The sequence below is a fragment of the Callithrix jacchus genome, chromosome 11 (genome assembly GCF_049354715.1).
Source record: "Callithrix jacchus isolate 240 chromosome 11, calJac240_pri, whole genome shotgun sequence".
Classification (NCBI taxonomy): Eukaryota; Metazoa; Chordata; class Mammalia; order Primates; family Cebidae; genus Callithrix; species Callithrix jacchus.
Window position 1 is genome coordinate 60,396,336 of NC_133512.1, and position 26,912 is coordinate 60,423,247.

A 26,912-nucleotide genomic window follows, 5' to 3' on the forward strand; every position below is an offset into this window, starting at 1 on the left:
GCCTCACAACCCTGTACAAGTGTCCAATCCTACTGTGGCTGAGTTGGTATTCCAGATGCAAAACAAAGTCCTCTTTACTCTTCTCCCCTGCCTCAAGTGGAAGGAAGAAATCTCTCTTAGAGGCACAAGCTGTGATGCCTGAGATTGGGAAAGGGATGGTGCAAGTCCTTTCTTAGCCACCTGTCTGGTATCTTAGTAGGTCACATGTCCCCCAAGTCTACTGGCTCTGAGCTCAGCTCAGCACTAGGCCTTGCCTAAGAGTTGTAGTCCTTGTGGTCTTGACTGCCCTTGAAGTTTGTTTAGTGCCCCAGAGGACTTTAGCCCATGGTGACAAGGCTTGGGGGACTCAAGTTCCCACCACTGAGATGAGTGATCCCCTTCTGGGAAGGGCTGGTCTAAATGCTCTCTCCATAAATGGACACCAGCTGAGTTCAGCCCAGTCTTGCTTTCTGCTATGACAGGGCAGCACTGAGTCTAATGCAGTGTCTCTCAGTGGCCGCACTCTTCCTCTGTCAAGTATACAGATTCTCAATGCACCACATAGCTGCTGCTAGGGGTGAAGAACGGGTGGTATTAGCAATTTAAGACTATCTTTTCTATCCTCTTTAGTACTTGTTTCAGGGATATAAATTTAAAACAAAATACTGTGGGTGCTCACCTGATTTTTATTCTTATGAAGAATTTTTTTTTTGATGTAGATAGTTGCTAAATTTGGTGTTCCTATGGGGCAGATGATTGATGGAGTCTTCTATCTTCTATTTGGTCATCTTGTTCCACCCCTCCTCCATTTATATTTAATGTAATCACTATTGCAGTTGAGTTTATGGCTATGCTAATATTTAAAATTTCCACTACCTATTTTGTTTCTTCATTCTTTTCTTACGTTGTTATAGATCAACCAAATCATTTTATCATTACATGTACCTCCTCTATTTTCTTTTAATTTGTATCTTTTATAATTCTTTTAATAATCACACTAAAGATTAATGGTCTACCATATGTTAGTATTTTATCACTTCTAAAAACAATGCAAGAAACTGTTAATAATATTTTACTTTTCCAGAAAGAAACTCTATTCTTCTCGTTGACCTATTATTATTATACTTAACAAATGCAAAAAGGTATTTTATTGTTCCTGCTTCAAAAGTCAATCATCTTTTATATTTACCAACATATTTACACTTTCTGAAGTTCTTCACTTTTTTTCTACATATTAATGTGTCTACATACCATAACTAACCTTTATCCTGAATCATTTCCTTTAGTATTTTTATGCACATGTGTGCTGGTGACAATCCCTTCAGTTTTATGTTTTTGTTTGCTTGAAATGTAATTATTTTTACAATATTTTTGAAGGATTCATCTGAGTGTCAAATTATAGTTGACTATTACTTGTTCTTTCAACATTTTAAAGATATGTTTTTATTGTTTTATATTTACTGCTAGAAAGTAAACCAAAATTTTTATTATTGATTATTGCATCTTTAAAAGAATCTGTTTTACAAGGTTTTCTCTTTTACTTAGATCATGTCAGCTATGTTCTTTTGTGATTAGTTGTAGCTTTTGTCGTGTTTATTGTTTTGATGGTTTAGTTTCTTGAATCCATGGGATAATACATTTCATCAGATTTGAAAAATTCTCAGCTACTATTTCTTCAGAAATAATATATTTCATTGTATTTGAAAAATTCTCGCCACTATTTCCTCAGAGATAATATATTTCATCATATTTGAAAAATTCTCAGCTACTATTTCTTCAGATTTTAATTCTGTTCCTTTCTCTCTCTCCTTCTGGAACTCCAGTTATGTATCTGTTAGATCTTCTGACTGTGCCCAGCCCACATTTTCATGTTCTTATCAATTCTTTCCACTTTTTTCTCTTGATGCTTCACAATAAACATTTTCTATTTAAATACAGTATTCTTATCTTCTGCTGTGTAAATTACTACATTTAATAGCTTTTATTCATATTTTTCTTTTTTCAACTGATTAAAAATAAATTTTGAAGCCCTTACCTGTTAACTGCAATATCTGGACCATTTTTGAGGAGAGGGAGGCATGTGGAATGGGATCGGGTGCTCTACTATCAGAAATTTATAGTTAGGTCTTATCTGGTTGGTGTGAATCCATGAATTAATGTGAGAAGAAAATGTCTTTCGCTTGATGACTCAGAGCAACGTAAGTCAGTATCAATGGCTTCTCGATGATGTAGGCTTAATGAATCCAAATTTTTTCCCATTCTGTTGGTTACCAATTCATTCTAGTGACTGTTTTTTTTGCCGTGCAGAAGCTGTGGAGTTTCATTAGGTCCCATTTGTCTATTTTGGCTTTTGTTGCCAATGCTTTTGGTGTTTTGGTCATGAAGTCCTTGCCTACTCCTATGTCCTGAATGGTTTTGCCTAGATTTTCTTCTAGGGTTTTTATGGTGCCAGGTCTTATGTTTAAGTCTTTAATCCATCTGGAGTTAATTTTAGTGTAAGGTGTCAGGAAGGGGTCCAGTTTCTGCTTTCTGCACATGGCTAGCCAGTTTTACCAACACCATTTATTAAACAGGGAATCATTTTCCCATTGCTTCTTTTTGTCAGGTTTATCAAAGATTGTTTGGTTGTAGATATGTTGTGTTGCCTCCAATGCCTCTGTTCTGTTCCATTGGTCTATATCTCTGATTTGGTATCAGTACCATGCTGTTTTGATTACTGTAGCCTTGTAGTATAGTTTGAAATCTGGTAGTGTGATGCCCCCCGCTGTGTTCTTTTTGCTTAGAATTGACTTGGCTATGTGGGCTCTCTTTTGGTTACATATGAAGTTCATGGTGGTTTTTTCCAGCTCTGTGAAGAAAGTCAAGGGTAGCTTGATGGGGATAAAAATGCTTTTATTTAGTACCAATATTTCTTCTATTTTCTTTAGTTTCAATGCTCATATGATAGAAGGATCCATGTCACCAAAGTGGTCTTGAATAATCATAACCCTCTGAAAGATTGTCTAATGTCATTTTTCTCTGGCATTGCTTCTTCTATGTTGTCTTCCTCATCATCCAGCATTGGCTTGGTAGCATTCATCTTCAGCAACATGTCTTCTGCTAACTCCTCTAGTTAGTATCTGTTAGCTATTAAATTTCTTCAGGATCAATATCTTGAAAACCTTTACCTACCCCCTATTTTGCTATATCCACAATCTATTTTGTTATTGTCTTGATCGGCTCTGTAGTAAATCCTATGAAGTCATACAGAATATTCGGGCACAGTTTTCTCCAGTAGTAATTAATTCTTTCAGGCTTGGTGGCTTTCTATAACAATGATGACATCTTCAATGGTATAATTCTTTCAGACTTTCAAATTGTTCTAACTTTCAGGGCTATCTTTCATAGTATTAAAAGTCATCTCTGTTCTTTCTATAGAGGATTGTGTGTAATGAGGCTTAAAGTCCTAACGATTCCCCGATTTAGGGATTACATTAGAGACACTGTGTTTGAGGACAAGCAGACCACCTTCGGTGTTGAATTCATGGGGTTATGGGAAGCCAGGCGCATTTTTCAACATCAAAAGAACTTTAGAAATACAGTCTCTTACTAGAAGTACCTTTCTGACTTCAGGGAGAAAGCATTGATTAAACCAATCCAGTGAAAGTGTTTATTAAGTGGAAGTGGATCATCATAAAAATCTTCATCCTCATTTGGGTCCATATTGAGTAGGCTGAGGAGGAGGAGTAGGAAGAGGAGGGGTTGGTATTGTTCAGGGTGACAGAGGCCAAAGAGGTGGAAGCTTTATCCAGGCTTTCCTGTATGAAACAAACTGGCAGCTGGTGTGTTTATCTTTTCCTTCAAGTCTTGAGGGTTAAAAGTGTTGCAGTTAGGGGAAGTCCTAATCACAAACCCAACATTTGCACAGAAAAGTAAAGTTAGCTTATTCCTTCTTATCTTAAATTCTGGTGCTTGCTTCTCTTTCTTACTAATAATTGTCTTTTCTGGCTTTTTTTTTCTACAATAGGGTGCTTTTGTCTGAATTAAAAATCTGTTCAGGCAGATATCCCTTCCCTTCAATGATTTTATTTTCTTCTTTTCTTTTTTTTTTTTTTTTTGTTGTGACCGAGTCTTGCTCTATTGCCCAGTCTGGAGTGCAGTATCATGATCACAGCTCACTACAGACTCTACTTCCAGAGCTCAAGCTATCTTCCTGCCTCAGCCTCCCAAATAGTTGGCTACAGGAGTGAACCACCATGCCTGGCTAATAGATTTTTAATTTTAATTTTTTTATTTTGTAGAGGAAGTATCTTACTATGTTACCCAGACTGATCTTGCTCTCCTAAGCTCAAGCAATCCTCTTGCCTCAGCCCAGGAGTCCAAGTACTTATCCCAAACTCAACAGCATTTGCCAGAAAAGTAAAGTTAGTTTATTCATTCTTATTTTAAATTCTGGTGCTCACTTCTTTTTCTTACTAATAATTGTCTTTTGTGACATTTTTTTCTACAATTGAACATTTTTGTCTGAATTACAAATCTGTTGAGGCAGATATCCCTTCTCTTCAATGATTTTATTTTCCTCTTCAAATTGGTGAGAATACAGGTTTGAACTGCCATGCCCTGCCCTTTGATGATTTTCTTAATGGCCTCTTAGAACTCATCTGCTGCCACTTGGTCAGCAGAAGCCGTTTTTCCTGATATCTTGACATTTTTTAAGCCAAAAATGTTTCTAAAATTATCACACCATCCTTTGTTGGCATTAAATTAGCTAGCATTAGATCTTTCACCTTACTTTTGCTTGAAGTTGTCATACAATAACTTCACTTTTTTTTCCAAATCCTGTTAGAGTCTATAGATATGCTCTTCTTACAGCAATCCTGCCCCCACATAAAAGTTGCACTTTCAAGAGGAGATAAAAATGGTTGCCCACAAAAACTGCCAGCTTTTTCTAGCTCATGGGGTAGCTGTGGTGCTAGCTTTGTGAGTTTCCTTTTTTTTTTTTTTTTTTACAGTGGTTCTTATGCTGTATTCACTTATCCTGAAATAGTGGGCAACCATGCTGCAGACCTCAATCTATGTTACATATGAAGCAATTCAACTTTTTCCTATAATGCATGACTTTAATATTTTAATACTGGATTGTTGTGTTTGTTTACATTTACCTCAACTGTGAATGGTGCTATGCATGGTCTGTATGTGTACATTTTGATAGATTTTAACATTTTATAACAGATTTGTGTATATTTTAGGGTAGTAAATGAAAAAATAGACTATCTCCTTGCATTTTATGCATTTATGATATATCTAAACTTGTTCTTAACTTTTTTGATATTTCTAAATTACATAGAATGTCTGAGACCAAGTTTTTCAAATTGTCAAAAATATCCAAAAAACATTTCAATATATTTACTGAAAAAAACCTACATACAAGTGCCCTCATGGAATGCTAATCTATGCTATTTATGGTCAGCTGTGTGTGTATAGAGAATACTTTATATAAATTCATAATATTAGAGGATTTTAGTTAATATAATTAAATATATAAACTAATAAAACAAGAATTTCTGGTCTAGATGATATTATAAGCCTAGATTATGACACAACACTCCAATTTAAACACATGGCAAAACCAAGTACAATATGAACATAAATAACAACAACAAAAGTGACATAGCAGGGATCAAAGTGAAATAAATAGCTCTGCAGACTTTATAGACAGGTTCTTGCTGTGTCACCAGGTTGGAGTGCAGTTGGCTCAATTATAGTTCATAGACTATAAATAAATCAGAAACAGAAAGCAAGTGTCAATGGGCTTTAATACATGTAAACATATAGTTTAGAGTATTTTATGGCAAGCATGTGTGTGATACCAAGTATTATGTGATCATTAGAACCACCCGGTGCTTAACTGCTATTTTACAAAATTTCATCTCTCTTTTTTTTTAATGCTTCTCAGTACCACATTTTAATTTATTAATGCTTTCTTCAGTAGTGTCAATTTTAGAGATTCTTCTTGGATTCTTCAATTTTCCTTTTTTATAAAGTTTATTAATTTTGTATGAACCTCCTGTTGTTAATTTACTGCATTTTAAAGTATCTTGAACATATTTCAAAGTTTTGTATTTTCAGAGTATGAATTTATTATGGAGAAAATTAATTTTATTTAATTTCATCTTCTGATTGGTTTTCTTAGTTGTATCTCTTATTGTATTAACTTCCCAGGATTGATAAAACATATCACTACAAACTTGATAACTTAAAACAACAGAAATTTATTCTTTCACAATTCTGGCTGCCAGGAGTCAAAAATTAGTTTCACTGGGCTGAAATTAAGGTATTGTCAGGGCCACGCTCCTTTCAGAGGGTCTAGGGGAGACTCCGGGTCTTGCCTCTTAGAGCTTCTGGTGGCTGCTGGCATTCCCTGGCTTGTGACTGAATCACTCCAGTGTCTTTCTGCCTCTATAATCACATGGGAAAGGAGCCTTTTTTGTGTATTATTAAATATCCCTCTGCCTCTTATTATAAGGACATACTTTATTTTACTTTGTTTTATTTACAACCTCCCCTACTGAATCCAAGTTAATGATATCATCTCAAGACACACATTTTGATCAAACCAGCAAAGACTATTTTTCCAAATAAGATAGAATATATAGGTTGCAGAGATTAGAACCTACTGTTTGAAGGGAGAGGGGGGTATTATTCACCCTATCACATTTATTATTTGATTTCTTCCTTGTTTGGACATTTTATGTTGAGGTTCATGTTGAGTGGAAAGGCTTTATTTTGTTATTGTTGTTTTCTTATTTTTGCTAACTTTTTTTTAAAATCAGTTTTTAAATTAACTGTCCCTGGGGTCTCCATCCAAATCATGTCTTTGGTAGTAATTAACCTCTCTTTGTTATGATAATATTTGCAATATCACAGGCACATGTACCATTTCATAGTCATGAATTTGGTGACTTCTATAGGCTGGGAGCTTGTTAAAAGTAGTAACCATAGTTTGCACTTTGCCACTGTTTAAAATTACATTGTTTTAGGCTCTCTTCTTTCTAGTGTGGAAAAGCCTACCCCAGGGCCATATGTCAAGCAGAGACTTTTAGATTCTGGACTCTGTCTGAGTGGATTATATTTATTATCCTTTACCTTACAATTCTAGAAGTACATTGGTTGCTCTTGGATCCAGAGCCCATTAATACATACTATACCTTACTTTGTGTTTCTTTTCTTTTCTTCCATTTTTTTTTTTTTTTTTTTTGGCAGAGTCTCACTCCGTTGCCCAGGGTGGAGTGCAGTGGTGCAATCTTGACTCACTGCAACCTCTACTTCCCTGGTTCAAGTGATTCTGTGGCCTCAGCCTTCTGAGTAGCTAGGATTATAGGTATGCAGTACCACACCTGGCTAATTTTTGTATTTTTAGTAGAGATGGGGTTTTACCTTGTTGGCCAGGCTGGTCTTGAACTCCTGACTTCAAGTGATCCACCTGTCTCGGCTTCCCAAAGTGCTGGGATTGCAGGCGTGAGCCAACATGCCCATCCTGTGTTTCTTACCTGTTTATAGTCTATAGACTATGATCCCACCACTGCACTTAAGCCCGGCTGACACAAAAAGACCCTGTCTGTAAAGTCTACAGAGATAGTTATTTCATTTTCCCTGCTGTGGCATTTTCTGTTATTATCTATATTCAGATTATGGTTGGCTTTGCCATATGTTTAAAGCAGAGAGTTGTGTCATAATCTAGGCTTATAAACATCATCTAGAGCAGAAATTCTACTTGTTTTTATTATTTTACATTTTAAATTGTATTATTTGAAAAACTCCTAATATGAATTTTTACAAATCATCCTAAATTATTCTGGTTGAAATAAAATCGTGTTAATATCAGACATACAATTTCTTAGGCATTCCACTGTAATGTAGCACTAGTTAGGAACCTTTAAATGTTATCACATCATTTGAGAAAATGCTGATGAAAATGCAGTTCTTTAAAAGCTGTAAGACTCTCTCATAAAATAATTAACAGAGAGCTATTGCTTTTTTTCTCCCCAGGAGCCAAATAAAACATTATTAATTAATATTTAAAACCCAACTTTGATAAATGTATAACCATGCCAACTTATCATTTATAGCTATCATAATTATATACAGGTCTTAAAAGGAGAATTCCTTAAAGAAATGCATTCTACAATATAAATCTATGAGCAACAGGATATGTGACTAGACTTTCAGGTACAATTATGCTGTCAAATTTTCAACATCAATCATGAAGTGAAAGAATGGCACAGATGGTCATGATATTTTTTAAATTTACTACAAAACACTGATTGTTGAACAAAGATTACACATTATGGTACAGACATTAAAATAAAAACATCTTGAAATATACTTCTTAAGATGTTTTTGATGGTAGATCTTAACATCAGATATGACTAACAAGCTAAATATACTAACAAATGTTTGTTTATTGGTGCATTAGCTGTGCATTTAAGGAATTTCTCTTCTGTGTGTATGTAAATATAAAATGTTATATCTATGTATAACAATTTATATTTATATGTTGATGTATTTTATTATATATTTATATATAATACATATTTATATAAATAATAAACTATAAAAGTCTATTAAATTTGACAACAGATCAAAGTTGTTTCAAATAATTCGAGTGTACATTTCTATGTGCCAATGCTAACAGATTCAAAATGTATACCTATAGCCCCAAAGACACCAACAGTTACACCAAAACCCAAACATAATATTTTTCAGAAGGCAGGAAAAAACAGCTTATGAACACTTCTTGATTATTTACAGTATAGTGTCTACATTGTTCAGTACATTAAAGTGATAGAAAGACTCCAGAATACCCCTAAAATTATACTAAGTACAAATATATGATTAAGTTTAAAATGATATAGTTGACAAATATTTTAATACTAAGAAGTTAATTTTAGTGTTAATTAAAATGTAATCAAATATCCAGTTAAAGACATATTGTGATTATTATCAAATGTACTTTCAAAGAAAGTAAATATCAATTATACTTACTGAATTATTTTTGTTATGATTTTATTTTGTCACAGATAAATGTTCTCTTTAAAACATGCATAAAACCACATTTTAAAATATATTTTTAAATTTACCTCATAATTTCTCTCAGAAGTCCACTGTATTTTCCTAAATAAACACATATTATAAATTTGAAATTATTAGTGTTTATATTTTAGTGAATCCCTAATAAAAACACAATATAGGCTCTGAGACTTTGCATTCTGAACCAGTGTAACACTCAGCCTATATAAACCACATGTGTATATATCCAAGGAATCTTTTACCTATATAACTGCACTATAGTAATTTGTATTTTATGTTCCAGGGTACATGTACAGGATGTGCATGTTTATTACCCAGGTAACCATGTGCTATGGTGGTTTGCTGCACCTATCAACCCATCACCTAAGTATTAAGCCCAGCATGCATTAGCAATTTTTCCTGATGCTCTCCCTCCCCTCACACCCTTGCCTCAGGCCTCAGTGTGTGTCGTTCTCTCCCTGTGTCCATGTGTTCTCCTTGTTCAGCTCCCACTTACACATGAGAACATGTGGTGTTTGGTTGTCTGTTTCTGGGTTAGTGGGCTGAGGATAATGGCTTCCAGATCCATCACTGTCCCTGCAAAGGACATGCTCTCATTCCTTTTTATGGCTACACAGTATTTCACGGTATATATGTACCACATTTTCTTTATCCAGTCTATCATTGATGGGAGTTTGGGTTGATTCCATGTCTTTACAAATCTAAGAGGTTTTGCACTTTAGAATGCCTAATAGGTGCAGATAAACTTTCTAGGTGCTGAGGATATATTCATAAATGGAACAAAAAAAAATCTTTATTTTCATGTAGCTCATTTGCTTGTAGGGAGAAAATAAAAAGTTTACGAGTAAAATAACTAGCATGACACAATAAAACCTATTTTGAAAGGTAGGAAATGAGAAATGTGAAATGGCAAAGAGATAGATTGCAAATTTAATAGCTACAAAAGACAATATTGAGAAAGATGAAATTGGATTAGAGATCTGAAATAGAGAGGGAAATAAACTGTGTAGATATATGTGTCCAGAATATTCTAGGCAGAGAGAACTACAAATGCAGGAGCATGAAGGACAGAGTATCTTCTAGAAGGTTGATGTGTCTAGATATCTAGACAGCACTGGGTTAGAAGAAAGCAGCAGGAAGCACCAGATCATGATCCGTTTTGACCTCTACTTTGAGTGAGATGGAAAAGAGTTGGTGGATTTTGACCCAATCATAAGAATAAGTTGCCTACTCTTTTGGGAATAGACTAAAAGTGGGATGTATGAGGGCAGTAGCAGATATTGGTTATAAAGGTATTACAGTATTTGTGGGTGTTAACAAAGTAGTAGGAAATTGCTAAATTATTAAAGTAAAGAAACATGTTTCCTGATTTGATGTATAATGAGAAAGAAAAAGAGAAGCTGGAGTTTTTGTCCAAGGAAACTGGAAGGCTGAACTTTCCATTTCCTGGGAATGGAAAGACTTGAAGAAAAATGGGTTTTTGAGAAGAAAGATCAAGAGTAAAGTTTAGATAATTTTCAGATGCCTATTAGACATCAAAATACAGATGCAAGTCTGTTTACTTACATGAAAGCCTGGAATCAGGAGACAAATTCATTTCAGAGCTACTCATTCGAAAGTTTTTTTCTCTGTGTCACTAAGACCAGAAGAGATTACTAGGCATAAATAATGACAGAAGTGAGAGGACACCATGGCTTGAGCCCAGGAACACTTCCAATATTTGGAGGATGGGAGATGGGAAGGAATCCGTAGCCAGACTGAAAGAGTGGTTAGCAGCAATGGAGGGAAATCAGGGTAGAGTGATATACTGTAAGGGAAACCTGAGTAAGTAAATGAGAAGGGAAAGACTGCAAGTGGAGGAGTTGATGTAAGACTTTAGATGCGTACACAGACTTTTTCATAATAACTAGAGTGCAGTTAGAAGAGATAGGTACAAAAGTAAGCAGGTCAGTTACATGGTGTTGGGAGTTAGGGGAATTTCTTAGTATTGTTGTGTATATTTTCTCACTTAAACAGGAAAAATGTCACCAGTTAAGAAAGAAGCATAGGGAGGTACTGTTGGAGAGTTTGCTAGAGATGAGAGGTTGTGACATAGTCATCAGTCACAGGAGAAGAGGACATTAAGAATGGATTTTTAGGGCGTGGAGTTAGTGGCCGCTTTTGGCATGGCGGCGTTATCTGGTCCGGCTGCGCCAGTCTTGTCGCTTAACCCGCAAGAAGATGTTGAGTTTCAAAAGGAGGTGGCACAGGTTCGCAAGCACATAACCCAGCAAAGCAAACAAGAACAACTTACCCCTGGAGTCGTCTATGTGCACCACCTGCCTAACCTACTTGACGAAACCCAGATCTTTTCCTGTTTCTCCCAGTTTGGCACTGTGACACGGTTCAGACTGCCCAGAAGTAAAAGGACTGGAAACAGCAAAGGCTATGCATTTGTGGAGTTTGAGTGTAAGGATGTTGCCAAGATAGTTGCTGAAACAATGAACAGCTAAGTGTTTGGTGAAAGACTCTTGGAGTGTCGTCTTATGTCAACTAAAAAAGTACATAAAGAATTCTTTAAAGACTGAAATGTTCCATTTAAGCAGCCATCACATCCGTCAGTGAAACAGTATAATCGGAATTGGACACTAACACAAAAGCTACGGATGGAGGAGAGATTTAAAAAGAAAGAAGGTTACTCAGGAAGAAATTAGCTAGGAAGGGAATCGATTATGATTTTCCTTCTTTGATTTTACAGAAAACAGAAAGTATTTCAAAAACTAATCGTCAGAAGTCTACAAAAGGCCAGGTTTTACACAAGAAGAAAAAGGTGGTCGGCACTCTTGACACTCCTGAGGAGTCAGTGCAGAGCCAGGGCCCCACACCAGTTTGTACACCAACATTTTTGGAGAGACGAAAATCTGAAGTGACTGAAATGAAGATGATAAAGATAATGAAATAGTTTTCAAACAGCCTGTATTCTGTGTAAAAGAAGAAATACAAAAGACTCGAACACCTGCACATTCACAGAAGAAAAGGCGAAGAAAAAGCAATCAGTGATTTTTAATGTATTATATTTTCTGAAAAATATAACATTTTTCTGAGGGTAGACTTTGTATTTTACTAGGAACAATGGTATGCAACCCTTGACAAGATTGTCAGAGGAAAAATACACTGTTTGGTCAACTTAAGGAAAGCAGTCTGTAATTTTGGATTGCCTACCCTTGGCTGAAATATAAGGGTACAGACCGGTTTACAGTGTCTTGGCTGACATTGCCTCTTTGTCCTGTTCTCTATTTTTCTTTTGACATTTCATAGCTCTCCTTAGTTACTCTGCCTGGATAGAAAGGTGACTACTAAGTGCATGTTTAAGTGCTGAACTGCAGCCTTTTCTGTCACCAACAGTTAAAGACCACCAATCTTGTTTGTCCATCTGCATGATTTGTCAGGGACATTAACTCATGAGAATGCTTTAGATTCCAACATCACATGGTTGAAGCTGGAAGTTAAATTTTATGTAGAGTGAGAAGGCAGTTCCAGTGTTAGCACAGATTTATGTATTCAGATTTTAATAGAGATTCAGAAATGACTCATTTTTACAAATCATTTTAAATTAGTTTTCATTGGGCTAGCATGGATTAATAACCACCATTTTATACGAGTATCATCAATGAGGAATTGTATTTCAAGATTCAAACAATAACCAGAAATAAACATTTTTTCTATAAAAAAAAAAAGAATGGATTTTTAGTTTGTCCACTCTTCAGGGCCAAGATGCAAATTTGAAATAGGAAAGGCAGAATGTAGCTACTGACTTGAGAAAAAGAAAAAATCTCTTATTGAGATTAATGTGCAACATTATTGATGCAGAAAAATAACTGTTCCAAACATGTAAAGTCATTTTATTATGATTTAGAGAAATACTGAAACCTTGTTTTGTTTATTGGAAATGCTGATGGCCTAGAAAATGAGACTTAAATTGAAGTTTGAAGCAAATTTAAATCTACCACTCAGGACATCTGCCATGCAATGGCACATCAATAAAACAGTAAGTATTTATGCTCTTAATATGTACCAGATATCAAGGTGATATTTATAAAACAAGCTTCATAAATAGAAAATAATATTCCAGAAACAATAAATTGGGTTCCATTTGTTTTTTCAATTATGTTTTTTAATCATGTCATACTTTACAAATGGAAAATATTAAACTGAGCATGCTGTTTGTGAGCTTCTAGTGGTAAGTATAAGTTGGCTGAAAGTGAATAAAATTCTAATACTAGAACTTGACTACTTTAAATAATTTTAACTTGAAAATTAATTGTACCAAAATAAAACATTTAACTGACAACTCCACCTAGCCATTTGGTGTACCTTTCATCTATAACCCTGGAGATGTCATTAGAAATCCTGATGAAACCATCTTTTGACAGAAAAAAGCTTAGTGCCTTCCTTTCATTTCACTTGGCATGATTTTCATTTTGATGACCCTGTTGTCTAATGTTGCCTCTTTGTAGTGAGTAATATGAGGTTGCCGCTTTAGCCTGTCTTTTGAAGTTAATTTTTTCTTTTAGATTCTGGTTTTAGTAAAATATCCTCAAAACTATTTTTGAAAGGTTGTGCATTTTTATGATGACATAGTGCTTAGGTTGTTATAAAAATTGATTACATGTTTTTATATTTATCTATATGTGAGAAGTGGTCTTTTAATTATTTAAAGCATTTTTTAAGATAACAAAAAACAACTGTTTATTTTTACAACTGCAGCCACATAGCATTTGAAAACGATGTAATAGTATTTGTTTTTCTCTGCATTATAAACACTGTCAGAAACCACGAAGGCAGTATAAAGGCAACACAGTCCCAAAGCTGGGGAATAGGTAAACAGAATTGTAGTTGGCCTTTCCAGTGTTCTGTCTAAGAAAGTTAATTAAATGCTTGTTTCGTTTTCTTGATCTGATGGTGGGTGATGTATATGTTGTTTCTTTTAAGAAAACTTTCCACCTATAAACCTGTAAGAGGGAGAAAGATGAAGATTAAAGCATTTTTTCCCTTCTCCAACTCTCTGAGACTTGCTGTGCTCCAAATAAAGCTCAAAAGATAATTTTTAAAAGTGACAGGAACATAAATGGATAGCCGCAAAACTTAGTTATTTTGTGGAATGTACTTAAAAGTCATACTGTGAGAATGTATCTGTTGTTTAGAACCCTGCATTTAACCTCAATAACCTTTGTTTTGGTTTATTAAAAACACCTTTCTAATAATTTTCCCATAGTATTTTTGGCTCCTGTTCTATCTGTGTTTTATGGAACAAGTTTACCACATTAGGCTAATTAAGACATAACTTTAAATTAATCAATTTTAACAAAACCTTCTTGTTTGTGCCTGTGAAGTACCCAGGGCATAAATTATGATTCCAATTTAGAATATGTAAAACTAAAATTAATTAAGTATGATCAAATTTATTCATACATGCAACATATATTTTACTATGTGCTAGTTGCTTTCTTGGTCCTGTGGCCCCGAAGACTGAGCCCAAATTCAATAAACAAGGGTACTCCTAGTACAAAGAGCAGTATGAGCGAAGATAAAGAAGCATTAAAATGCATGATATGTTGGAAGAATGGCAAATTTCTCAATGTGATTGCAATATGGAATGTACAATTGCAAGACTATTGAGAAAAATGAGAATAATTTAAAAATTTGATGCTAAGGATTTTGAACCTTATGTTGTAAGCTAAAGGGACACAATGAAGGTTTTTAAAGAACCTTCATTTCCTAAAAGACAAATTTTTTTCATGTAGAAAATGAATCAAATAGCATTGTATCTTGCTGCCTGAAATAGGAAAGAATGAAGATTGCAGACATGTTAAAAACTGTTAGAATAGTTTAAGGATGATCTCATTATGAAATTTTTGCTCTGTAGATGGAAAGCAGAGAATATACTCGTATGAAGGCTAACATAGGTGGGATTGTTGAGATACTGAATGTACAGATGAGAAAAAGAAAAGCCAATACTGATGGACTTCCTAGATGCTTCAATTGAGAATTTGGTAAAAGCATTGAATATGATAAAAACATGGACAGAGGAGAAACCTGGATGCAATTATTAAAAATTGGATATGTGATATATTGTGATTTGTGTGTGTCCGTTGATAGGGAGTCGGAAATACAGTCTTGAATGATGCCAAAGACAATGCAACCGAGTACTGTGAAGAAAGAAAAGTAGTCATTACTTTTAGTAAGAATGATGTCCTTAATAAACATAGGGGACAGATATTTATTAGACTTTTAGTTCAAATGGTTCATCACAGCAACATGAGTAGAAAGAGCAAAGTGAAATGTGGGCAGCATTTAGATTACCAAAGAGAGATTATTTCCGGAAAAGATATAATTAAATAGTGAGTAATACAATGAAGACAATGAACTTCACTATCCTAAAGCACAACCTCTACTTCCAGCTACCTATCACCAGACATACACAAACCCCACAATATATCACAAATCAGATTTTTAATAATCATTCCAAAATCTCTTCCTCTATGTTTCTATCCTACCCAAGGTACTTTCTATGTTAAGAAAGATATTTAGAGGATGCTTATTGCTTGCATATTCAGTATTTCTTCTCTTCTTCAAATGAAAAAGCAAAGAACACCCTTCTGTTGCAAAATGGCTCCTTCCTCACTACTGAATTCAGCAGTAGTTCATTTACTTAGAAACCACTAACTGACTGGACAATCAGAAGTCCTATCTTCTGCCATGCCTGGCTTGTCAGATAAAGTCGGAAGATATATATGTCGTTCCAGGTCTCATGTATAACTAGACTATATTTGGTGGAAGTAAAAAGGATCAATACATAGAGGGAAGTAAAGTGAAGAGATGAACAAAAAAAATGTTATCATCTGAGCCCATGGATGCAGTCATGTCTAAAAGTACTTCTTTCTGTGATCTTTTCAAATTTGTGAACCAATAAATTTCCTCCCTTACACATTTGATCTGTCACTTGCAACCATCAGAATCCTGATAATATAGGCTGATGTGAAATAGCTACTGTAAAAGGTGTAGAATATACAAAACAGAGAAATTACAATGGATAAAGCAAGTCCACAAAGGAGGAGAGAGGGGATCCAATCACTAGCAGGTGGGAAATAAGGCCTTTAAAGGAAGAAAAAAGCATTTAATATTCTAAGGGGATAGGATAAAAAGGTGAAACAAAGGATCAATATCAACAAATGAAAAAGAGGGAATATAAGGACATTAAATGTGGTTTAAATCAAAGGCTGCAGAATGATAAAATAACCATTGGCCAAATCATTCCAAGCAGTCAATTCCTCAAATCTAGGGGAAGTCCTTTTTCAAATAAATAGTGTTTCCAATTTAGTAGCACAGAATTACTTAAATTGATTCACAAAATATTGATACAACTTAGTGTATGCAATTTTAGTTTAACAAAATTCTTTCTACTGCCGTTACCTAGACACACACACACACACACACACACACACACATATTACTAAGTTTTTGGAGTCATTTTCTTGCTTTACGATTTCCTGAAAAGAAGAAATACATATTTTTATAATATACCTGATAAAAACTCTAATTCACACAATACCAATATTTTTGGAACCAAATAATGTAATGAGAAAGCATATATGGATAAAATGACAAATGCAGTACAAAGTCTTATTTCACAGAGTGAAGTAGAGCATATTTTGATATAAAATGAAAGATCAATGTTAGGATAACATACGTGAGAAGGTGATTCATGCAAGAAGAACTTTGGAATTACTTGAACTGTACTTGCCACCTTAGTTCTGATGTGAAAAACTATTATCTCAGAGGAAATCAAGTTGTAGTTTACTAAATATATATCTTTAAAACTGGAAACAAACATTGATAGGTGAGCATCCTATAGTTCATGGTGAGATTTATTTATTTATATCAATGCTGCTACTTGGAAATTTGAGTTTATGGTTTTTATAATATGTATTAATATCAGGCAGTACAATCACTCAACATTTTGAAATGTAAATATGACTTTTATCATGAAGAACAGTTTTTTTTTCATAGCTGGCTGACGATGAGAAAAGAGAAAAAATAAGTAAACCTTGGTGTTAGACTGGTAATATCAGAAATAGCAACAGCAGGGCTGTTAGGGCAACTATTTTGGTGGCTTGTTAAAGACAAATGGCAAGTTGCTCAGAAGAGGAATGGAAATGACCTTGTTCTGGAGGTCAGTGAAAGTCCTGAATGACATCTTAAAAATCTATTTGCAAACCTCACATTCTCTGATAAATAATGGGAAGAAAAAAAATCTAAGCATAGGCAAGAGTAGAATACTTTCATTAATTGTACTCATGGTTGTAGAGAATCCTATCACTTCTTCAATTAGCTGAGATATCTGCCATGAACTCGAGAGACCAGAGGTCTCCCTCTAAAAGAATTGCAATATGGAAACTTACTATGAAGCCCTAGTGAAAATTAATGTGGCTGCACTCACTCCAGAGATGATTTCCATCCCTGCCTGGAACTATTGCCGGGGTCAAGAAACACACAGATGGTGGGTGACACTCCAGGCAGAAGATATATTACTGCTGCTACCATTCTTAATTAAAGTAGAAAAAAATCTGTATTTTCACAGCATGTTTCTATTTTCTAAGCATAATTATGATTATTTAACACTGTATCTTTTATTTTCAAATTATTCTGTAAAAGAAGTGTTTAAAAACAAATTTAAATGGAATTTTAAAAATCCAACAATACCAGAAAGAATGGGATTTTACTATCTGTTTGTATTATCTTAAATAAAAATTGTCTAACTTGGCATAAATGACCTTAACTAATTTGAATCCAATCTAAATTTCTCTCTTCAACTACAAACTTCCGTCTATGCAAATTAAATTATGAACTTCTCAGCATCCCCTCGGTTCCACTTGACTCCTCTCTGATTGTGTTCTTCCTGCCGAAGAACATTTTTTTTGTGCTTATCTGTTTATTTACTAAAATATTCCAAATTATGTGTGTGTGCATGCATACACACACACACACACACACACACACACACACACACACTGACTTAACCTGTGACATTTAAAATCCAACACCACAGATAATACATTCAGGGCCAGATACTTCACTTTTCTTCATCCTTGCCATTTCATCTATCTATCATCAACTGCAGAAGTCTTTCTTCTCACTCTACAGGTGATCACATTATCTTTCTCCACTTTGTATTCTTGGCAGCCTGTACAAATCCACAGCACATGGTGATTGAGATAAAAACTATTTATCATTCTAGATCCCATTTTATATGACATACAGCAGAGTAAAATGATTCTTTAAATCAGTTACGAAGATACAATATGAGAGAACACAAAAAAGACTTCTAGGAAATAACAATATTCTGCTTTCAGTTGTTTGAAGGAAGAATCTGTTTACTAAAAAAGGTAATACAGAGTAACAAGTCTGAAGTAAGGATGAGAAGATGTCAAAAATAAAGATTAAAGTGTCCTTGGATAACCTAATGGAGATGTGCAGGAGACAGTTGGATGTTCAATATTGAAGCCCAAAAATGAGTTCTAAATTATGTTAATATATTTGAGAGTCTCCAGTATATCAAGTAAAGATAAAGTCATGAGTATGACTGTGGTCACCTTGAGATCACACAATGTAGCAAGAAGTGAGGGACACAGGCAGAACCTTGGATTATACTCCTGACATTTAAAAGGCATTGGGGAGAAAGAAGCCTATGTGCGAGATCAGGAAGGGACAGTTAGCCAATCAGAAGAAACAGGAGAAGAGGGTAAATAGAGATTGGAGGGTGGTGGGCAATGGTGGGAGTCAAATGTCAAAGTGCGGGCAATTGAAATAAGCATAGTATGTGTGCAGGCTATGGCAATGTGAAGCACCTTGGTATTCTTAGCTTTCAGTGGCATGTTAGGCCCAAGAGAAATATTGCATCAGAGTAAGATATAGGATACAGACAGGACAGTGTGTGCTGGCTATTTTCCCTCAATGATTGGCTGCAAAATGAAGACAGAATGCAGAGCAGAAGTTGAAGGGTGATTTGTTAAGCGTGCAGGAATTCTTTTATTTGGAAGAAGCTGGGCCATGTTCATATGTAAAAGGAAAATCTCTGCTAGATTATAAAGAGGTTTGTTGGTAAGGCAGAGGCAGAAGTGGCACTTCTTTGGTTAACATAAACTTAACTTTGAACAGTAGGTGGGATGTGGAATGTAGGTATAGATGTGGACATAAACATGTTTGTAAGTGATAAGAAGGAAATTAAGGGAAGTTAAATCTCTTTATAATCTAGCAGAGATTTTCCTTTTACATATGATCATGGCCAAGGCTCTTCCAAATAAAAGGATTCCAGCAGGTTTCATTTACTGTCTTAATATTTTCTGTGAAATGAGAGAAATTATTTTCTGCTAAAATTACATATTAATAGAATAAGATACCTTTACTAATTTCCTAGGACTTCCATTTGAAATTACCACAAATTTAGCTAATTGAAACAACAAAAATTTATTCTTTCACAGTCTGGCAGCCAGAAGTCTGAAATCAAAATATCAGCAAGGATACACTTCATCTAAAATTTAAAATTGAATCCTTCCCAGTCTCTTCCAGCGCCAGTGGTTAATGGAGTTCCTTGGCTTGTGGCTACATAACTCCTATGTCTGCCTCTATTTTTAAATGATCTTTTGTTCCTTCTCCCTGTGTGTTACTTGTTAGGACATTTATCCCTAACTTTAGGGTCTAACCAGATTATCTAGGATGTCCTGATTTCCAGACTGTTAACTTATGACACCTAAATAAGTCATCTTTTAAAATAAAGGTCACATTCACAGGTTCTTGTGGTTAGAACATATCTTTTTAAAGGTCACTACTGAATTCTATTTCAACATAACAGACTTGAATACATTATGTAATTTTCTCCTTCTGTGTCAAATTCATAGACATTATTTTTTATATAAAAAAATAAATATATAGAACCACTAAAAAAAAAGTCACTCTAGATGTGCTACAGATTGTAGAGAATCCTGAGAAACCGAAAGCAGGGAAAAAAGCCACATCAAAGCACAACTTTAAAATAAAACATTAACATTAACTGGTCTGTGCTGGTAGGGCATGGAACCAGTGAATAAGAGGCTAAGGAACAACAAGCAGAATTATTAGTATGGTCTTATAGCTGGAGCAGTCAGGTATGTCACTCTTGGCAGACAACAATGAAAAAGTCTCCAGGTAGGAATACTAACTGAAGGAGGTCAGGAAGACAGAGACATAATGTGTCCTGAATGGCTCACAATGTTTGGTTGCAAGTGCCCATACTCAGAAAAACAGCTGCCAAGGGCTGCCACTTTCTCACAGTCACTAACAAAGTATCTAAGCCACATTATCAGCTGACACCCATCTCCCTGACCTAAAAGAGAAAATAGTCATACAGGACAGCTCACCTACAAAGTGCACAAGAGAGCAGCAAATATCAGAACCATAACAGAGACACAGAAAAATAAACTGAAAACTTACAGGTATTGAAAGAGTTAAAATACATTTAATAAAATGTCCAAAATATGTCCAAATATCTGCAGAGAAATTAGGAAGATATTATACCCACACAAGACTAAGCAATTGTACAATAAGAAATTATTAGAGAATTTTGAAATGTAAAATATGATTGAAATTGAAACAAACAAAAAAAAACTAAATAAGCCCTAATTATATAGACTAAAAAAGAAAGATGGACACAGCTATTGGACATACAAATATTCTGGAGCATCAAGCCTAGTAGCTTATAATGCAATTCCAAATGTTATACAGATAGAAAGTATGAAAGAGGAATGAAGAAAAGATAAAATGATTTACACCTCTACGTAAAAGTAATCATTATAATAAGAGCAAGAATTTACATAATATTTAAAATATGCTTAGCATTTTCTAAGCACTTTACATATACTCATTTACTTAATCATCACAGCAAGCCTTTGAGGAAGAGAAAGTAATTAACTTACCCCTGGTCACATACCTAATAAACAGAGAAGCCAGGAATTGGACCTCAGCAATCAGGCTCAAGAAGGCATGCTCTTAACCATTATGCTAAACTGCCAGAGCATGAAAATAATGACCATGGGCAGGAGGCATAATTGAATAAATGATAGTAGAGAAACTCCCATAACTGAAGAAAGACATGACATTTCCCTCAGAGGAAAAACTATTAAAAAACAAAACAAAATTACACGTGATCCAGCTCTGCTTAATAGATTTTGTTTTCTTCTTTAAGGATTCCAGGCCAATCAACAAAATTGAAAAGGGGGAAAATATGTGTGTTTTAGAAATTCACAAGGCATTTTCATTTCTTTAAAAAAGATTTTCTAAAGCTCCCTCTTCAAAATTAGAGTTAATTAAGATAGAGTATGTAAGTTCTAGGGTTGTTTTTTCAAAAATATTTCTAATCAATCAATATAAAAACACAAATATAAGCATTATAATAAACCCAGAAAGTGAGAGTGATTCTGATGAAAGGGGGATTCAAATGACTAAGCTGTAGAATAGCACACCTTATGGTGGGTAAAGTCAGACACTCCATAAGAACGTTTCAGCTGATGCACACTGCATGTACACAGTGGTCCCATAATACCGTATTTTACTATACCTTTTCTTTGATTAGGAATGTTTAGATAAACAACACTTAGATATGTTTAGATACACAAATACTTACACTGTGTTATAATTGAATGTAATATTCAGTGTAGCAACATGTTATACAGGTTTTTAGCCTAGGAATAATAGGCTATACCATATGCATTAGGCATGTAGTAAGCTACACCATCTAGGTTTTCTTAAGTACAGTTTTTGGTGTTCCTACAATGATGAAATTGCCTAACAACACATTTCTCAGAACATATAACTATCTTCAAAGTGATGCATGACTGTATATGCACAATTGATCCTTGAACAACACGAATTTGGACTACACGAATCACTTATACACAGTATTTTTTCAATAAGTATATCAGAAAAATTTGGGGAGACTTCAAACAATTTGAAAAAAATTGAAGACAAAGATATATAAAATAAATGTCAAAAAATACCAAAAATTAATTAAAAGATATGTCATACTGCATAAAATGTATGTATATACTAGTTTGCTTTATTATTTACTACTAAAATATATCCACATCTTTTATAAAATGTTAAAATTTATCAAAACTTATACATAAAAACATTATTAATGGCTCTGTTGCAGTTCAGAGAAATGCAAACAAAGGTAAAGATGCAATATTAAATCATAACTTCATAAAATTAACTCTAGTACATACACTAATGGTATAATAATTTTTTAGTCACCTCCTGTTGCTATTGCCTTGAACTCAAGTGTTTTATCTGCTTAAAATGCCCTTGTGACAGTAATCATTTCAAGTGAGCAGTTCCTCTCTACAGTAAATTGCATATGGCAGTAAAAGGTGATCACGGTTTTCTCATATTTTTATTGTGCTTGGTGTAAATGCCATAAACCTTGAATAACATCATCAGACCCATATGAAGTGCCACTAGTGATGCTGGAAGTGTTCCCAAGAAGCAGAGAAAAGTCATGACATTGCAAGAAAAAGTTGAAATGCTTGATACATTACATAGATTGAGGTCTGCAGCTACAGTTGTCCATTTTTTCAAGATAAATGAATCCAACATGAGAACCATGGTAAAGGAAGAATAAGTAATTCATGAAGTTGTCATTGCAGTTATACCAGCAGACACAAAATCTTACACTTTTCGTGAAATACTTTTTTTAACTTTTACTGAAAATACAGCTTTTATGTTGCTTCAGGATTGGTATAAGAAAAGCATGCCTATAAATTCTAATGTGATTTGAGAAAAAAATGAAGTCATTATGTGAAAACTTAAATCAGAAGGAAGGTGAAGGATATAAAGCAAAGGATGGTTTAATGATTATAGAAATAGTTTTAGGTTTTTAAAAATGTCAAGACAGCAGGGGAAACAACCTCTGCAGACCAAGCAGCAGCAGAATTCCCAGGCCCCATTAAGAAAATCATTGAGGAGAAAGTAGATCCATCTAAATAGGTTTTTAGTAAAGAAAAAAAGTACCTTATTCAAAAGAAAAAATATGCCACAAGGATATTTACTAGTAAGGAAGAGAAGTGAGCATTAGGATTTAAGACAAGAAGGGATAGGCTAACTTTACTGTTTCCTGGAAATGCACCTGAGTCTGCTATTAGGACTGCCCTTAGCTATAAAGCTGCTAACCCCAGACCATGAAAGAAAGAAAAAAAAAGCACCAACTACCAGTCTTCATTGTACCACAAGAAGCCTGGACAAGGAGAATTCTGGATTGGTTTCACTGATGCTATCTCCATGAAGTCACAAGTATCTTTCCAGTAAGAAACTGCCTTTCTCTCTCTCTCTGTCTCTTTTTTTTTTTTTTTTTTTGAGACGGAGTTTTGTTCTGTTGCCCAGGTTGGAGTGCAGCGGCGTGATCTCAGCTCACTACAACCTCTGTCTCCTGGGTTGGGTTCAAGCGATTCTCTTGCCTCAGGCTCCTGAGTAGCTGGGAGTACAGGCGCCCACCCCCACATCTGGCTAATTTTTGTATTTCTAGTAGAGACAGGGTTTCACCATGTTGACCAGGCTGGTCTCAAACTTCTGACCTCAAGTGATCTGCCCAGCTTGGCCTTTCAAAGTTCTGGGATCCAGTAAAGGACTGCCTTGCTAAAATTCTTTTGATATTGGACAATGTCCTTAGCATCCATAACTTTGTGAGCTTAATGCCAAGGCAATTACTTAGTCTACTTGCTAAATCAAGGGGTCATTTGGACATTTGAGGCTCATTACACGTAGCATTCTATTGAAAGGATTGTCAATGCAATGGAAGAGAACCCTGATATAAAATATATCATGAAAGTCTGGTAGGATTATACCATTGAAGATGCCATCACTGTTACAGAAGAAGCTGTGAAAATCAAGTCTGAAACAATAAATTACTGCTGGAGAAAACTGTACCCAGATACTGTGTATGACATCACAGTATTTACAACATACCTAATCAAGGAAATCATCAAAGAGATTGTGGTTATGGCAAAAGACAAAAGCAAAACAAAATCAACCACAACAACAAAACAGCTGGGGGTGAAAGGTTACAAGATACGGATCTTGGAAAAAGTAGGGCTAATAGACACCCACACTAAAAGAATTAGCAAAAGGTAATAATGGAAATTCATGTTTCTGAACCACAGCTAGATGAAGAAGAAGACATAAAATAAGCAGTGCCAGAAAACAAAAATGACATTAGACAATCTGGTTGAAAGGTTCTGATTATTCAAGGGTACTTTTGACTTATCTTATGACATGGACACTTCTATGATATGGGCAATGAAGCTAAAGCAAATTGTGGAGAAATGATTGGTAACTGCAGAAACATTTTTAGAGCAATAAAAAGGCAAAAAAAATCAGAAATTATGATGTATTTCTATAAAGTTACAGTGAATATGTTTGCCTCTCCTGCCTCCCCTTCTACTTTCTTGACTATTTCTATCTCTGGCACCTTGAGACATAAAGATCAACCTCTCCTCTTAACTCCTCAGCCTACTCAATATGAAGATGAGGAAGATAAAAACCTTATGATGATCCAATTTTACTTAATCAATAGTAAATATATTTTTCTTTCCTATGATTTTAATAAAAATATTGTTTCTCTACCTTTATTATAGGAATAGAGTACATAATGCATATGTATTAACAGTTTATGTTATTGGTAAGGCTTCTGGTCAATAGTAGACTTTTAACGGCTAAGTTTTTGCGGAGTTAAAGTTTTACATGGATGTCTGACTGGGGAAGGGATTGGTTTTCCTAACCCCTATTTGTTCAATGGTCAACTGCATATCTACTGTTATAATCTTCACCTGTTTTTGATTCTACAATTACAGACCATTCCAGCCTATGGAATAACCATTTATTCAACTTATATGGCTTTTCCTAAATTATTTTCTTATAATTCAACTATATAACAAAACTTAAGCTGCCATGCTATTATTACACATAACCACAATGACACAGCTAAATTTTCATTATTCGTTAAACTAGCAGAGTAGGATTCTGAGTAATTAAGGAGGTGAAAAAAATACACAGTTTTTCCTAGTATCTCCAGAGGATTAGTTTCAGGATCGCTGTGATTGCCAAAATATGCAAATGCTCAAGACCCTTACATAAAATGGTATAGTATTTTCAGATAGCCTATACACATACTTTAGTATATTTTAAATCATCTCCAGATATTTATAATACCTAATAAAATGTAAAGTTTCTATAAATAGTTGTTATACTATATTTTATTTATATTGTTTTTATTGTCACATTGTTATTTTTATTCTATTTTTTAAAAATATTTTCAGTCTTCAGTTTGTTAAATCCATAGATGTGGAACGCATGAATATGAAGGGTCAATCACATTGTGATGACATATTATACAAGGTTGACAAATTTGAATGGGGTGACTTTATGATGTATCTGTATAATGTACCCGAAAACATATGAAACTTCTCACTGAGAAAAAAAGTGATTACAGGAAGAGAAAATCAAATATCACATGTTCTCACATACAAGTGGAAGCTAAACATAGAGTACATAGGAACACAAGAAGGGAGTAACAGAAACCAGAGCGAACTTGAGGGTGAAGAGTTGGAGGAAGGTGAGAATTTAAAAAAAAAAAAAAAACAGCAAAAAAAAAAAAAAACACCTGTAGGGTACGATGCTCATTACCTCGGTGATGAAATAATTTGCAAACCAAACCCCCACAGCATGCAATTTACCTCCATAACAAACCTGCACATGTACCCCTGAACCTAAAATAAAAGTTAATAGTATATATACAATTATAAATACATGCCAACTTTTAAAAAACCATGATTAAATACAAAGAGCAGTAACTCCTTTTGCATGTAAAGTACATTACTATTAGCATAATTTCATATGAACATTTATGTAATACAACATGATCTGGGCATTGGATAGATAATGAATGAGATGAGGACTCAGATATTAAGTTTATAAGAAATAAAAGCAAAACAAGAACTGAAATTTTGTGATTTTCATCATGGTATTCTTTCTAGTGCATTATAAATTATAGTATTTGATGAAGGAACAATAATGCAGAACTTTATATATAATATGTTATATTCAAAGCACATTTTTTAAAACTCATGGAAGGATAAGCTTTACTTTCCTAAAGAAATTGACTCCAATATTTAGTTACTGCAAAACTGAGGGACATTTCTCCTGCTATAGAAGATACTCTGTCCTGTAGTTTAGTATAAGTGTGTTTTTAATTAAACTCAGCACAGATGATGAGAAGAAAACACCCCAAAATATGTTCTTTAATAAACCATTTTATAGGGTAGTAACACACTAGGAGCAGCAACAACTTGTCTAACTCAATCACCTGGCTCACAGTGGCATTTTAAGTTTTATATACATATCCTCTTTTTTAAAAATAGTTTTAATTCTGGTATCTATTATAAAAGTATTAAACATATGCAGTTTAGAGAATAATTGTAACGGCACCTGAGTAATCATCACCAGATGTTACAAAAGTGAATGTCAGCAGCTGCTAGTACCATAAAGGCCTTTGATCTAGTCAGCTGCCCCATCCTCCTCCAGAAGAAATTATAATTCTGAAGAGTATTGAAATCATTCACTTAACTTTCATTATAATTTTACCACCTATGAGCAAGACTAGTTGTGTTATTTGACATGTTTTGGACATTTATGCAAATGAAATAATATCCTGTGCAATCTTGAGTTGGCTTGTTTGCTGAGTATTACATTTTTGAAAGTTCATCTATTTGGATGTGGTAGTGATAGAATATTTATTTTCA

At 34.4% G+C, this 26,912-nt stretch overlaps 1 protein-coding gene and 1 pseudogene across 1 annotated transcript in view; one reads left to right on the forward strand and one right to left on the reverse strand.

Moving 5' to 3' along the window:
* The window catches only part of ZNF804B (zinc finger protein 804B), a 576,730-nt gene that overhangs the window by 50,160 nt on the left and 499,658 nt on the right, over positions 1-26,912 (reverse strand). The gene's annotated exons all lie outside the window — the stretch shown is intronic.
* On the forward strand, positions 11,190-12,133 carry LOC108592877 (MKI67 FHA domain-interacting nucleolar phosphoprotein pseudogene; annotated as a pseudogene).